Below are 16,646 nucleotides of genomic sequence, written 5' to 3'. Positions count from 1 at the left end.
CAGGGGCTTGTTTCGGCGGCGCGGCTCTGGGCTGTTGTCGATGTCCCACGCGGATTTGTCCGCAAGGGAGCTCTTCCCCCTCTTGGACGCTTCTGCCTCCAGATTCGTGGAGGCCACCCTTTTCTTCTTTCCCCCCTCAGGGGGAGAGCTGCTTTCCTCCTCGTCATCTTCGGCGGCGGCGGAGGGAGTCTCGTCGTCTTCGGACGTCCTATCCGAAGCTCCTTTGCGACGGAGGCCACCCCGGGCCCCCTTGGCCTTCTTCTTGGCCTTCTTCTCCGGCTCCTGGTAAGGCGCCGGAACCAACATCTTTGTCAGAAGAGGGATGGCTGGTTCCTCTAGCAGCGGAGCTGGACACTTATTCTGCTCCGCTCTCTCTATCCACACCTGAAAATATAACTAGTGGATTTTAGGCATCTTCCTTGAATAAGCAAGTAGAGGATGCACCTGGAAACACGAAAGGCTTACCGCACTGGCAGGATGGACCAGATCATGCCCGCGGTCCTCGTCGGTCTTCGGTGGTGTCTCGTTTCCCTTGAAGAGCAACTTCCAGATATCTTCATGCGTGGTTCTGAAGAGCCCCTCCAAGGTCTGGTGCTTCTCCGGATCTTATTCCCACAAAGGGCAAGTCCGGCTCTCGCATGGGAGAATCCGGCGAATTAACATCACTTGGATCACATTGACGAGCTTGATGTTTATGTCCACCATGCTTTGGATGCGCGTTTGTAGCGCGATCAGCTCGTCTGACGAGGACCAATTTGGGCCCTTCTCTATCCAGGAGGTGAGTCGCATTGGAGCTCCGGACTTGAATTCGGGGGCCGTGGCCCAGGTGGTGTCGCGGGGCTCTATGATATAGAACCACAGTTTCTGCCACTCTTTGACAGTCTCCACAAAAGTACCCTTGGGCCATGTGACGTTGGGCAGCTTGCTAACCATGGCACCTCCGCACTCCGCGTATTGGCCATCCACCACCTTTGGCTTCACATTGAAGATCTTGAGCCATAATTCGAAGTGGGGTGGAATGCGGAGGAAGGCCTCACACACGACAATGAATGCCGAGATGTTGAGGAAGAAGTTTGGAGCTAGATCATGGAAATCTAGCCCATAATAAAACATGAGTCCACGGACGAAACGGTGGAGACGAAACCCCAACCCGCGGACGAAATGGGGGATAAACACCACCCTCTCATTAGGCTTCGGGGTGGGGACGATTTGCCGCTTGGCCGGAAGCCTATGAGCGATTTCCTTTGCTAGATACCCGGCCTCCCGAAGCTTGGTGATGTCCTTCTCCCTGACAGAGGAGGCCATCCGCCTTGTGCTCCAGATCCGGACATGGTCGAGTGCTTTCTTGAGGCGGAAAAGACGAGGACTTGGGTGCTGGAGCTTGAGAATGGGAGGGCAAAGAGACGGAGAAGGCGTGGGTGAAAGAGGGGAATCCTTATCTCCTTATAAGGGCAGTGAATATTAAGCGCCTCCCCACTAGCCTTGAAACTCGCCTGTTCCCAAGGGCCGTGCGAACAGCACAGTTGGATTACCCACGCCCGTATTGATGAGAATCCCACAATAGGGGGACACGATCTCTGCTTTGATAAGATGTGCCAATAAAGCCGCGTCTCGAAATATGGAGCGGCAGGCCGAAAAAGGTTCAAAATAATGACCGGGAGGTGATGTAGTGTTACGTTGCAAAAAGTTGTCAGCGGATTGGACTCATGAAATATTATATTCTCTGCAGTGGTGTGTGGAACTTGTTTTGAAGATGTGGACATGATCTTTATGTTTGGAAACTGTGTCGGAGTATTCGGAGGAGGAACCCGCCTTGCAATGCCGAAGACCATTTGCGCGCCGGACACCTCATCATTGAAGCCTGGTTCAGGGGCTACTAAGGGAGTCCTGGACTAAGGGTCCTCGGGCATCCGGCCTGTTGGACATGGGCCGGACTATTAGGCCGTGAAGATACAAGATGGAAGACTTTCTCCTGTGTCCGGAGAAGACTCTTCTTTGCATGGATGGCAAGCCAGGCATCCGGATATACTACTTCCTTTCTATGTAACCGACTTTGTATAACCTTAGTCCCCTCCGGTGTCTATATAAACTAGAGGGCTTAGTCCATAAGGACAATCATAATTAGATAGGCTAGGCTTCTATGGTTTAGCCATTACGATCTTGCTCTAGATCAACTCTTGTAACCCCTGTACTCATCAATATTAATCTAGCAGGACGTATGGTTTTACCTCCATCAAGAGGGCCCGAACCTAGGTAAACATTGTGTTCCCTGTCTCCTATTACCATCAACCTCAGACGCACAGTTCGGGACCCCCTACCCGAGATCCGCCGAGTTTGACACCGACACAGGTAATTCCGATACTGCCACCAAGCATTCTTGAAGATAGCAGAGGTATTAGCATAGGTTCCCTCATCCTGAGTTTCCAAATCGGTCCTTCTCTATAGAGAAAAAAGGGAAAATTTGTTGTATTATAACCATCATGGAGGTAGAATGTATGGTACAAAGCAAAGTAATTGCCATTAATAACATTACTTACACATAATTCCTGGACAAACACATGTAACTGGCATTTTCCTTCATCTTCAGTATAATATTTCCATGATGGGAAGATACGCATAGAGGATTTGATAACCCCAAATGCGATAGATGCTAAACTACGAATGGCTGGTTGTGCTTCCTCTGTAGGAATAGGTGTACTAACAGGTGGAGTTGGGGTTCGCCGTGGTAGTACTGGCGCTTTGGGCACTAGAGCTACCTTACTAACTGCTCTTGTTTGGGAGCTCTGTGGTGGACATGGTGTTGTGTCAACAGGAATTGGGTTACTATCTGCTGGGGTTGGGGTCAGATTGGGTGAAGCTGGTTCTCTGTGCACCACAGTAGGGGTACAATCTGCAAGAGTATGGGTTATGTGTGGTAGGGCTTTTTCTGGTGCATGTACAACCGGGGTGCTATCTCCACCAAGAGGTAGCATTGTTTTATTTGAAGACCATGTTTTTACTCTGCTAGATACTGCCATCACCCGCTCCAATTTAAATGGCTGATAAACAGGAAAATAGTTGAATGTGCAGTCATTGTATGAGAGAGAGATGCAATAGATAGTGTGGAAAAAAGAGGGCATGAAATAGTTGACATGTATATTGTTTAAAAAAATTATAGCATGACATAAATTCACATATATGATGTCTATCTAAACTGGATAGCATAGCATGACATAATTAATTGATATGATGACTAACTAAACAGGATGGCATGAGATAATTATATGATGTCTTTAGTAAACATGTCCGCATGACATAATTCACATACATATTATCTAAGTAATCAGGATCGCATGATTTAATTCCCATATGTGATTTATATGCTAAGTAGAGGGCATTCGCATATATAATGTCTAAAATAAGAACATGGTGTTGAATATTGTGTATATGATGTCTAAACTATGCAATGCAAAACACCGTATGCATGATATGAGCAGTATAACCATGTGAAGTTAGAGCATACACCTCGGTGGAGGAATAGGACTGGTCATCTGTCTCTGAATCCATCCCTAAGGAGCTATCGGGACCCAGCAAGAGATCTTCGACAGGTAGCACTGTCTGCTCTAAAGACCTTGTTTTCACTCCAGATTTTTCCATCACCCACTCAAATGGCTGATTCACAGGAAGAGTAGTTTAATGTACAAACATTGTCAACAAATGGAAATGTAATGAAGAAAAGGACAGACAAGATATCATTCAAATATATGATGCCTGGTTAAACAGGATGGCATTGCATATTTCACATATATTACGGCTAGCTAAAAGAGATGAGACTGCATAATTCCAATATATGATATAGAAACTAAACATGTGGCATTACAGAACATGTCTAAACTTAGCAAATGACATATATGATGTTGAAAGTAGGCACTACAAGGTAACATATGCATGCTATGACTAACATCATCATGCCAAGTTAGAGCAAACACCTTGGGGGTAAATAGGAGTGGTCACCTGCGTCTGAATCCGCCTCATAACAGATATCTTCCTCTGGATTACAATCTGGAGAGGGGGGAGGGTTTGCCATTGAACACTACAAAAAAAAGACACATCCGTGACATTTTGGGCCAAACGAAATTTTTTTCTGTCATACATATGACACTTCTATGACGATAATTGTGACAAAACCCGGTATCATCATAGATGTGGTGGGCTCCTACTTCTATGAAAAAAATGGGCTTTTCGTCCTGGGCGGGCCGGAGACGCGGCTGCATGACATTCTTTGGGCCATCCATGACGGAAAAAACCATGGTAGAAGCGAGGGGGAGGAAAATTTTGGGGAGTTCCCGGTTACGGTGGGAGGTCGGGGGCTGAGCGATGCGTGTTTCTCTCGTACACGTACGCGCGTGTGTGCGAGGCGTTGGCTCTAACTAAACCCGAGCGAGGCGTTGGGATCTAACTGAACCCGAGCGATTGCACTGCAGGCTACACGTTACTGAACCCGAGCGATCGACCGATGGCTGTTAACTGAACCCGATCGAGCGATTCCTTTGCTACTACTGCTAACTGAAGCCGATCGATTGGATGAACAGTGAGCGTTGTGGGGGGGGGGGGGTTGGATGAACAGTGAGCGGTGGCGTTGCCTCTGGATGAACAGGACCCCGTGGTGTGGAGGGTTGGATGAACAGTAGACGGTGGTGGGGTGCCCGTGGAGGGGTGGTTGAACAGGACCCCGTGGTGTGGAGGGCTGGATGAACAGTAGACGGTGGAGCGGTGCCTGTGGAGGGGTGGTTGAATAGTAGCCGGTGGAGTAGCACGCGGTGGAGGCTGGATGAACAGGAGCCCGTGCAGGCTGGAGGAGGTCGACGGTGGAGATGAACAGTATCCCATGGAGTCCCGTTTTGCAGTACGCCACCCCCCCCCCCTGATGAACAGGACCCCCGGTTCGACCGTAGGAGGTCTGTTTTGTCCGTTTTGCGGTACGCCACACCCCTCCCGATCAACAGGACCCCCGTTTCGACCGTAGGAGGTCCATTTCGTCCGTTTTGCGGTACGCCACACCCCTCCTGATCAACAGGACTCCCGTTTCGACCGTAGGAGGTCCGTTTCCTCCGTTTTGCGGTACGCCACACCCCTCCCGATCAACAGGGCCCTATTCCGAACGTAGGAGGTCCGTTTCCTCTGTTTTGCGCTACGCCAGGCCTCGTTTCCATCGCCTGTTCCGTCCAAGCCCTCCTGATGAACACGACCACGCATTTCGTTCCGACCCAGCCGGTTGGCTCCCACGCGTTCTATTGCCTCCCGATGAACACGACGCATTCCGTTGCATCCCCATGAACACGACGCATTCCGTTGCCTCCCGATGAACATGACGTATTCCGTTGCCTCCCCGTGAACACGACCATGACGATGTTTCTCCGTTCCGACCCAGCCATGTACACGAGCCCTGGCCATACGTATGCGCGAGTAGGCATTCAAGACCCCGCCCGTATGTACACATACATGGTCGTATTTTCTTTCTTGCACCCTGGCCATTGTACGTACGTGTACATGCTGCGTGCGTGCCTCTACTACGACACGTGCGCGTCTCTACATCCACCAGTATATATGTACGTACACGTTCGCGACCAGAATGACAACGCTACGTACGCTTCGACCAGGTGGGTCCTGACTGTCAGGCACTTCCTTGCGTGCAAAGATGTAGCTGGTGGGTCCCAGCAGTCAGGGGGCGAATCGTTTTTTTTTTGCCCGGAGACACTTCCTTGCATGCGAAGATGTAGCTGGTGGGTCCTAGCAGTCAGGAGGGCGAATCATTTTTTTTGCCCGGAGACACTTCCTTGCATGCGAAGATGTAGCTGGTGGGTCCTAGCAGTCAGGAGGGCGAATCATTTTTTTTGCCCGGACGCACTTCCTTGCGTGCGAAGATGTAGCTGGTGGGTCCCAGCAGTCAGGGGGAAACGTTTTTTTCATGAAATATGGTGGCCCGTCCGGTGGTTCCCCGCTGTCAGGTGGAGGAATCATTATTTTGCGTGTAATAAGGAGGCACTTCCTTGCTGCGGCCGTGGACCCAGCTGTCAGCCTCTCCACGTACAGTCCACGTCTAATGGAAGTCGTTCCTTGACCCCATTGACCACGCCACGCCGAGAGCACCACGGCGGTGGACAACGGTGAGGACTAGGAAGGGGACAACTCAGAGCCGGGGAAGGCGCAGTAGTGGATGCTCACGTGAAGAGGAGTACGAGGGTTCACTGGTTCGGCTACGGTGTGAGGCTGATGTCGCCGCAGAATAACAGGGGGTGTGGGTGAGTAGAGGGATGGCCTGGCCAGCGGTGGGAGTAGTAGGGGGCGGTGACGCCTCCGCGGCATCACAGCCGGCCACGGGAGGCAGGAGCACGCGGCACGATCGGCGCTGGTTTGGGCGGCTGGAGCAAGAAGACCAGAGGTTCAAGAAGCACTACGGTCGTTGGATGAACATTCTACGGTAACAGGAGCTAGAATCGTTCATATTGACTAAGTTGACAAAGCCCTCCGTCCCAGTCAACTTGGTAGGCCCACAAGTCAGCCTCCCACTATGTTGGGTTCCAGCTGGCAGGGGGAATATTCATTTTTTTTGTGCGTAATAAGGAGGCACTTCCTGGCGTGCGAAGATAGCTAGTGGGCCCGACATGTCAGCAGGGGGCACGTTATTTTCGTGAAATACAGAGGCCCTTCCGGTGGGTCCCAGATGTCAGGTGGAGGAATCATTATTTTGCGCATAATAAGGAGGCATTTCCTTGTGTGCGGCCGTGGACCCATCTGTCAGCCTCTCCACGCACAGTCTACTTCCGATGGTGTCGTTCGTTGACCATGTTGACCACGCCGCGCCGAGCGCATCCAAGGTGGTGGACGACGGCGAGGCCCCGGGCAGCAACGAGCCAGAGATGGGAAGACGCGGGAGTAGAGTCGCAGACGGAGAGGTGTATGAGGGTTAACTAGTTCTAGTGCGGTGCGGTTCGGCAGACGGTGGAGAAGAACAGGAGGTGTGGAGGGGTGGAGGGATGGCCTGGCTAACGGTGGAGTAGCGCTTCATAGCGAAGCATGCTAAGCAGAGCTGCTAGCAGCAGGAGGCGGGAGGTGGTCCCGGCGGCGCTGGAGGAAGAAGACGAGAGATTGAAGATGGATGTCGGTCGTTGGATGTAAATCCAATGGCTAACATGTCAGCATCATTTGTTGACTAAATTGACAACGACTTGCGTTGGCTTCGACCTATTGGCCCACATTTCAACCTCCAAAAATGTGGTACATATTCAATCCATTTTTTCAGGATTTACAGTCTTTTTTTGCGCTGTAGAATTTACAGTCAATTTGATCTTTTTTTTGAATTACAGCCATTAGCTGGGCTGGGTGAACAAATAATGTAGCGTCCATGCGGCCCATTTATTTTAGTTCCTAAAAAATTACAAGCCATTTGCACTTTCTCGAAATACATGATTTTGTTGGGCTGATTCTAATTATAATGTTGGGTTGGGCCAGCAATGTTATGAAAAAATAAAAAGGGGCTGAGCATGTTGTTATAAATATATTTAAATAATAAGTGATATTATTACATTCGTCCTTAAATCTTACCAAGCTTTTGTACACAATCACTAGGATTTTCGTGCCAAAACAATCCAGGGTTTTATTTGTTAAGAAATTATTTTTATAAGTTAATAAGATGTGGGATATTGTTTTCTTACATATGTAAGTATCTGTTAAATATATGATGACAATAAAAATAATATATAATAACATATAAAATAATTTAAATATGTATAATATAGTTAGAAGGGAAACATAAGTTGGACCTGGCGTTCCTATTATTATATAGAAAAATAGAACAAACCTCCGCGTTTTCTTCAAAAAAACATAAATTGGGCTGCCAAAAATAAAACCTCGGATGGGAGGTCCATAGGCCGGTCGATACATGACGGCCCTAAGAAAATACAAACAGGCCTATGGACCTCCCATCCGAGGTCGTGGGCTGCGCATGTTAAAAATGAAAGCCTAGATGGGGCAGCCCAAAACCACGTCCAACACTTGCCAAAAGTTCGTCCCTCGTTTTCTGTGTGTTTCGCACACTCGACATTGTGTGGGCATTTTGACTGTGCATCATATGAAGATGTGCTATGCATGAATGTTGATCAACATGATGTTAACTAGCTGGTAGTTCCATTTTCGACCATGAATAAGACTTCCAACATGATGTTAACCCTGTTTGAAAAGGCCGTGTTAATATAAATGCTCTGCCTCTGAAAGTTGCAGTTTCTTATCTGAAACTAAACTTGCAGTTTCTTATCTGAAACTAAAACTTGCAGTTTCTTCTCTAAGAATCACATTGTCTGCACTTTTATACTCCTATGAAACTACATTATTTTAAGTGCTAAAATAGATCTCTAGAATTCATAAAATACTTCATATGCTCAATACTGCAAATCTAAAATTCAAAAGACATTCATATCTGAAAGTACTCTCAAAATACACAACACAAAACACAATTCACAACCTGCAAATACTGACAACCCTAAGCTCCTCCTGACAATTCACAACCTGCCCGACTATTGGCCTAGGGGGGCAGCCCCCTCCTATTCCTCGGCGGCAGACAGCCGCCCCGTGAGATGATGTGAACGGCGAGGGAGAAGATGGCGGGGAAGCGTCATCGGGCCAACTGCTTTTCTCCTCTTGCAATTGGGTTCGGTCAACGAAGACTCCACCGGCTCGCTCTAGCAGGGCACCCTCACAAACGGCACCCTGTAGATGCTCGATCCTTCAATCTCTGATGGATGCTCCATATGGGATCGATACTCCCACCACCGCTCCCTCACGATCGGATTCGGTGAATCTGTTTGCTCCATGGCCCAGAGGAGCAGCTCTATGTACTCCAGCGCGACTCCCTCCGGGGGTATCGCCGCCTTTTCGCTCTGTTGCAGATATTTGGCCATGGATGTCGCCGTCGCCGCTAGTTGGTCCTTGTTGTCAAACCAAGACTGTATCTCCAACATCCTAGCTAGCTTCACAGGGTCGCCGTCTGCGATCCTCACGTATCGGTTGTACTCCTCCATCGATCTACTTCTCCACAGCACCTTCACTCGCCGGCGGTGGTTTTCGAATGGAAGAGGAGAGGAGCAGCGCTGGTTTTGGATTAGAATGGGAGAGGAGCGATGCTGGTTTTGGACTGGAACAACAAAGGAGGGGCGGTGGTTTTGAAATGGAAGAGGAGAGGAGCGGCGCTGCATTTAGATTGGAACAGGAGAGGAGCGGCGGTGGTTTAAGAGGAGAAGAGCGGAAGAGCGGCGCTGGCCTTGGAAGTATTTTTTTTGTTGTTTTGCGTATTTCGGGTCAAAGTTTGACCACGTACTTTATTTATCAAGCAAAATGTGAATGCATGTCACCAAAAATTGTATCGTTTGGTTCGTATTTGAATGTACTTTCGAATTATATTATTTTTGCAACATATAACATATACTTTATGTGCAAAAATCATGGTCAATTATGACCCAGAATAAAAGGGAGACTAGTTAATGTGGGGTCGCTTTCTTAATTGAAGGGTAAATTGATTTTGATTTTGATCCAGTCACAGCGCACCGGCCCTCTCGTCCAATCCTAAATCGCTGCCGCACGCTCCTCTCCCTCTTCTCCATTGCAAAACCACCTCCTGTCCTCTCCATCATCTCCATTCCAAAACCACCATCTCGCCTCTCCCTCTTCTGATCTTCTCCATTGCAAAACCACCTCCTCTCCTCTCCACCATCTCCATTCCAAAACCACCGTCTCGCCTCTCCCTCTTCTGATCTTCTCCATTGCAAAACCACCTCCTCTCCTCTCCATCACCTCCATCAATACTACTACTGTACATAAGTATACATTTCTTAAAAGGCTAGAGGGCGGGGCAGTATAGCTTGGTCGGTTTCATGAGAGACGAGGGCCTTTGTGATTTGATGGCTCATTACTGCTAGAAGGTGGGGCCTTGTGATTTGACTGCTCGTATAAATGCACTGACGACCTGATCAAGGAGGAGCAAAGAATCGTGCGGTATACTACGGTTTTCCACTGGAGTAGTACTGCGACGGAGGAGCACGAAACACGTCAGCCTAGTGCCATATGGCGATAAAAATGATCTAATTTGCTAGTCATCTCATTGTTAGCATTGTTCTATTCATTACCTCAAAAAAACCATTGTTCTATTCATGCCTCGCAGAGAGCATGACACGTGCGGTGAAACACCCGAAGCAAAAGATGAAACACAGGAGCAAAAGAAGAAGGAAGATTATCACCCCAAATGATCTAATTCGCCGCGGAGTCGTAACTGCTTCTTCATCGCCTCCACGGCCTCCATCTCCTTGCGTGTCTCCTCCGCCATCTTCTTCATTCTATCCATGACGCGGGATTTCTTGACGCAAGCCTTCATCATCTGTTCCACGGCCGCATTACGTACCTTGACAGCAGCCGGGTGCTCGATGCGGAGCTTCGCCAACTCCTTTTGTTCCATGACGAGGGCCTGCAGCATCTTCATCAAGGAACTACTATTCTCATGCAGCTTCTTCCAGCTGGCATTCTTCTCCTTCAACAGGTCGATCTCATGGCAGAGCTTCGCCTTGTCCTCCTGAAGTCGCAGGATTTCGCCGGTCGCCTTCTTCTCCGAGGCAATGCTCTTCTTCAGCAGCATCACCAAGCCGGCGGTCAACTCCCCCTGCTGATTGAGCTCAGCGGGCATGTCGTCAAGGCTCTCCTTCAGCAACTCCATCAAGCCCTGGATGAACACCTTCTGCTTATTGAGGTGCTTATTGAGCTGATCGGGCATGTCGTCGAGGGATAACCACTCCAGCTCCGCCGGCTCGGTATGTTCGCCTCCGCGGCTAGGGCGCTCCTGGGAGCCATCGCCTGCCCGTGAGAGATCTTTCGAGGTCTCTGCGTGGCGGCGAGCCCTCTTTTTTTTCCCGCAGCCTTGGTTGCTGCTCCCTTGTAACAAGTAGTTCTCGACCTAGAGCTCTGCTCACCGGCCATGGCAACAACGGACGAAGAAGAAGCACTTATGAGGAGGAAAGGTAGAGTAATTTTCGGTTAGGTAGTTCCCCTTTTTATAACCTAAGTACTAGCACTAGTACTAATACCTACATAGTGGGAACACGTTCAGGTTTGGTACGTACTAGTAGGTGTGAGCAAGCTTTCAAATGTGATGGGAACAAGGTAAATATTAATTGATGGTTTTGGTTTCGAGGCCCAAAACGGCTCCCGATGAGTTTAGCGGAACATAAATTTCAAGTACTACACTGCTCAAATGCGTAAATATTATGTTACTGTCAAAAATTGGCACAAAATACGAAGGAGACCAATGAAAGTACTACTAGCAACCCACAATTTAACTACTCGCATGCGCGCAGTGGAGTAATAATGTCTTTCTTCCGCCCTCACGTCCACTCAATATGCATGCACTGTATTAATTAACCATCAATGAAGTGAACGACTTTACACGCGTCAAATTATCACATGGGGTGGATCTTGGTACAAAATTGCGTCCGCCCATGTACCCGCGTGTGCGTGCGAGGGAATGAGTGCGTGCGTGGCGTGCGTGCACATCTTTGCTTCATGCATGTACCGCCAGTATGGCTCAGGGAGGACGAGTACATTCTTTTGGAACCAGCAGCACGTCACTGTGATCAATCCACGCAAGGAGGTCCGACAAACGCCTCCACATGTGCCACATGGCATCATGAACTATAAGAGAGACATTGTGTAGCATGCCATTGGTATTCTAATTTACGTGTTTTGCACATACTCGAAGTACTAGTAAGGTACACGTGCATTGCACGCATCAGATTTTGCAACCAAATTATGAATAAATACCACACTATAGCATGTAAGCTCTGAGTCATATATGCCTGATGTAACCCTTCGTTTAATTCTTATAGTTCATCTCATTCAAAATCAATTAGTTTTTATAAAAAAGCTAAGAACGCGGGAATAGAAAAAACATGGGATTATAGTGGAATGTCGTCTTGAATCCTACAGGATTGTACGAGTGTTTGATTGTGCATAGAAAAAACACAGAATTCTATCAAAGAGGTTTGAGTGGATGGGATGTTTCCTATGAAATCTAGTGCAAATGAATCATATGGAAAAATTCCTATGGTTTACAATCCTACGAATCAAACAACCAAGATGGGAAAAATTCCTAATGATTAGAATCCTCCAAAATTCCTTTGAGAATCCTTTGAATCAAAGAAGCCCTTAATCTATTTTATGATTCCTGGAATTGTGCGCTGTAAATCTTAAAGTAAAAACAAATAATGGCAATTCAACTAGAAAAAAGTTTGGGCAGTTATGATACGAAAGATTCTAGAACAAAAGAGAACCACTGTTGTTTTGAGGTTTGTGCATTATGATTAAGTTCAATCATGGAGTCTGCTAGATTGTACATGTGGCAAAATCCGGTGGGGGGCTAGAAGATGGTGCGAGGGGCCGAGTGGAGGGAGACTATGAAGGAATGCACAAGTGCGAGATCGATATTTAGAGAGAGGGGGCGGACACGTGCGCTGTTGCGCGCAGTGGCGGAGCCATGAAAAATAAATGAGCTAGGGGGCCAAGCATTGCTAATCCTTTACGAGGAGGGTCAATTCATGAACTTAAACCATTTTTAGCAACAATTGCCTAATGATCACATTCATATTAGCCTCGATATATAGTGATGTTAGGGGGGAGGGGGCAGGGCCCTTACTGCCCCCTGTCTTCGCCATTGTGCACGCGTCTGAGAGATGAAGTGGAAGGCATGGATGATAAGAGGGGGACGTTGGATATATAATTAATGTGGGTGCATTAGCTATATATGTTAATCCTATATAGAGAGGTATAGATTGATCGATGTGGACGTGGGAAAGAGGGCGAGACCTCACTGGATATATCGATTGATCGGTTTGTGTGGAAAACTATGAAATACCTAGCTATATACACACATACATAGAGGAACATCGATCGTTGTGCATGCACTCGTAAGAGATAAAGAATGCCCGATATGATGGATGTCTGCCTTCATGGGAGACCGACCTGAAGAAAAAGATTGCATGCGTGCGACGGATAATGCCGACTGGTAGTGTGTGTGCATGCATGCATGAGAGAAAGTTAGTGGTACAATTATAAAGAGAAGACTACTGTGTGGGTGTAAAAGAATAGGTGAGGTCATAATCAATGTAAAGTTGAATTCAAATATTTGAATAAGAGATCCTGATGTTTGAAACCCATACATGCATGAATATAACGGAGATCTGCGCGGTGTGGTTTGGAAACGAGCATGTTGTAATGTATACACATTGAACAAGGTCAGACTGATTTGAATTTGAGATACCGATGGCAGACATCATTTGGCCACGTCGCATCCGTGCATGGACACACTATTCTAATTGGAGATGATGGGTGGCTTTTGCATCACATATCTATATCTATACCCCTATATATATTATATTTTATATTTTTTTATCTTGTGTGTGGGTAACTTTAACTTTGAAAGATGGTCGTTGGATGAGGCGAATCCGATGGTCCAAAGATGGCAAATTTGAGCACTACTGATCGTTGGATATCATCTAGATTCCACCAGATTTCGCCACATGTATAATCTAGAAGACTCCATGGTTGAACTTAAGCATAATGCACAAACATCAAAACACAAGCACTTCTTATTTGTTCTAGAATCTTCCATATCAGAATTGCCCAAATGTTTTTCTACATGATTTGCCATTATTTGTTTTTACTTTATGTCTTACGATGCACAATTCCATGAATCTTAAAATAGATTAGCTTTGTTATAAAAACTAGATGGTTTTGAATGAAATGAACTATAAGAATTAAACAAACATCTACATCATGCATATATGACTCAAAGCTTGCATGCTATAATGTGGTATTTATTCATAATTTGGTTGCCAAATCTCATGCGTGCAATGCACGTGTACCTTACTCTAGTCTAAATGGTGTTTGTGTGTGTGTTGTGCGTGTTGAGGTGCACATTGTCTTTTTTTGGGTACACGATAAGCTTGTTCTTCCGAAATTTCAAGCCGCGCCTTGTTATGCCAAAAATTAAAGCTAGCGTCTCTGTCTATCATGTTGCGAAACTCCCGCCTCTACAACCTGCGCCTTGTTAGCCCGAAATATTTAAGATATATCTTTGTCTCGTTGTGCTCCGACAACTCCCTCCATCTCAACCCGCGCCTTGCTATTCCGAAATTACAACGCGCGCGAAAACTCCCACCTCCTGTGAAATCCCGACACATGAAATGCCCGTGGTACCCCTGAACCGAAAGAACCGCCTCAAATCGGTGGGGGTACTTTCGTAACTTACCCCACATTTCGGACAAGCGCGTCTCTAAGCCATGGTTCCCCACTGCCATCCCATCCGCCCACCCATTCGTACACCGAGGCCACGAAAACCCGCGACGAAACCCCACACCCTGCTCCATCCGCCACCTAGCCGGAGCCTCTTCCCCGACGACGTCGTCCATAGCACCACCTCGACGTTCCTCATCCACCGTACTAGATGAGGATCCGTCGTCGATCTCATCGTCCCACTGGTTCAGCCACCCCGTCCTCCACCTCCAAGGAGCTGCCCCGGTGTTCCCCTCATCTTTCGCGCCACCTCCATTCCCACACCGCCGTCTACACCTGCACCACCGGAAGAGCATCATCATCACCATTTCCTCGGATGAAGCTGCGGCCTAATCGGCGCCACCAAAGAGATTGTACACTAATCTCCGCATTTTCTTCTTGATTCGATCTCACGGTGCTGCCGGTGCTTGGTCCCAAGCCGACACGGTGGAGCTCCATCCACGGCGGCATCGCCGGCCACTTCCTCCATGGCGCCGCTCCCTCGGCGGCAACGTCCACATCAGTAGGAGCTGCTGCTGCTTTAGCTCTCGCTCGCGCTGCTGCTCTGCTCTTGCTCTCGGTCCCCTGCCCGGTCTGCTCTTGCTATTGCTCTTGCTCGCGCTGCTGCCCTCGCTCTTGCTCTTGCTTGCGATGCTGCTCCGATTTAGCTACACTTCAGTCGACTGAATCGACTTTTGGGTCAATCGATTTTCAGGGGGTGGGGGGGCGCTCACCGGGGTGAAGGAAGAACCAGCCGCAGCGGGGAGGGGGGCTCGCCGCAGAGATACCCCACTATGTATCTTAGGGTTCAGGATGGGGGCGGTGGTCGCCGGCGGTGGCGGGGCGTTGGCGGGGCGGTGGCGGGGGGATCGCCGGAGAAAAAGCTTGGCATGGGGGGGCTAGAGGGATGGCCGGGGCGGCGGCGGACCGGCGGTGGGGGAGTGTTTTCGGGGCGGGCGGGGTGGTGCACCGTCGGCCGCGGGCGGCGGGGGGCTGTTGTTTGGCCGGTGGTGGCTGGCGGCTCAGGGGGTGGAGGTTGAAGATGAACCACAGGCCCTTGATTTCGTATCCAACGGCTGCAAAATCGACTGACCGAACATGAAAAAGTCAGTCGACCGACGTGTAGCCTCACCTTGCTAGTGTGTTCAGTTTCGACAGCAAAATTCAGTTTCAACAGTTAAGTTCAGTTTCAACAGTTAACTTCAGTTTCGACAGTTAAATTCATTTTCGACAGTTAAGTTCAGAGATGAGCGGCTGATGTATTTTACATCTAGCACTTTTTGGTTATGTATTTTACGTCATGTATTGGAGATGCTATTAGAATTCCACTCAGGTTAACGTTGTTCGTTGTCTCTCTTGTCCTACTTCAGCCTTGGCGTCGTACAACTCACCGGAGCTGCTCCAACGATGAAACCCTCCATCACAGTGGAGCAGTACCTCAGGCTCCATCTCTAGACGCCTAAGATCTTCTTCCCCTCCTCTAACAGCCAAGTCAGCCGGAGCATCCTCACCGGCCAACCCAATCACGCTGAGATCGACATGGCTTCGCCAAAGAGGTTGTACACTTGTTGCATCTCTTTTTTACTCTACATGTTATATATATTATCCACTGAGCACTCGTAGTAACGGGAAATACGATTATTTTATCCTACTATATGACAAGCAGTGAGGTACCAAACAACTTAGCTATCTGTGATGGACTCTCTTGAACGCCATCATTATTTATCTCTGCGCGTTTGAGCTGTGCATTTGTCAATGGGCTTGGGAGTTGAGCTACTATGGTAGTGGCCTGGGTCCAAAGTAATAGAAGTAGCACAAAAACATTTTTTTAGTGTAGGATTTTCCTTGCTCAAGCCTGCCTACTAGAATCGCCAGTGCTTGAAAGGAAAAGTGAATGAAAAACATCAGAATTGGAAAGTTTCCTATGGGACTACTTTTCATGAATTTGGCACAAAGGAATGGAGGAAAGGAAAACTATAGGATTTGTTCCTTTAGTGTCTCCTTGAAATAAAAACCGTAGGAATTCTAATTTCCACTTATCCACCTTTTCATATTCCTATTCATCAAGCACAAGACTAAGAGATAGTAGCATAATAGCTTTATAACCGTACATTTTCTTGTGGTTTGACTTAATCTCACCATGCTTTTTTGCATCATGTGATCTTCCAATTGTTGTGAATCAAACACCCAAATTGGCAGAAATCATGTATTTTTTAAATTCTCTGTTTTGCACATGCATTCCTATCCTATTCCTATCTATTTCCTACCCCTGCATTGTTAGAATCCTCAAATTCAAACAA

Source organism: Triticum urartu, chromosome 7A (genome assembly GCF_056163025.1).
Source record: "Triticum urartu cultivar PI428250 chromosome 7A, HENAU_Tu73, whole genome shotgun sequence".
NCBI lineage: Eukaryota > Viridiplantae > Streptophyta > Magnoliopsida > Poales > Poaceae > Triticum > Triticum urartu.
The sequence above is the reverse complement of the archived record's forward strand: the minus strand, read 5'-3'. Positions refer to the sequence as shown.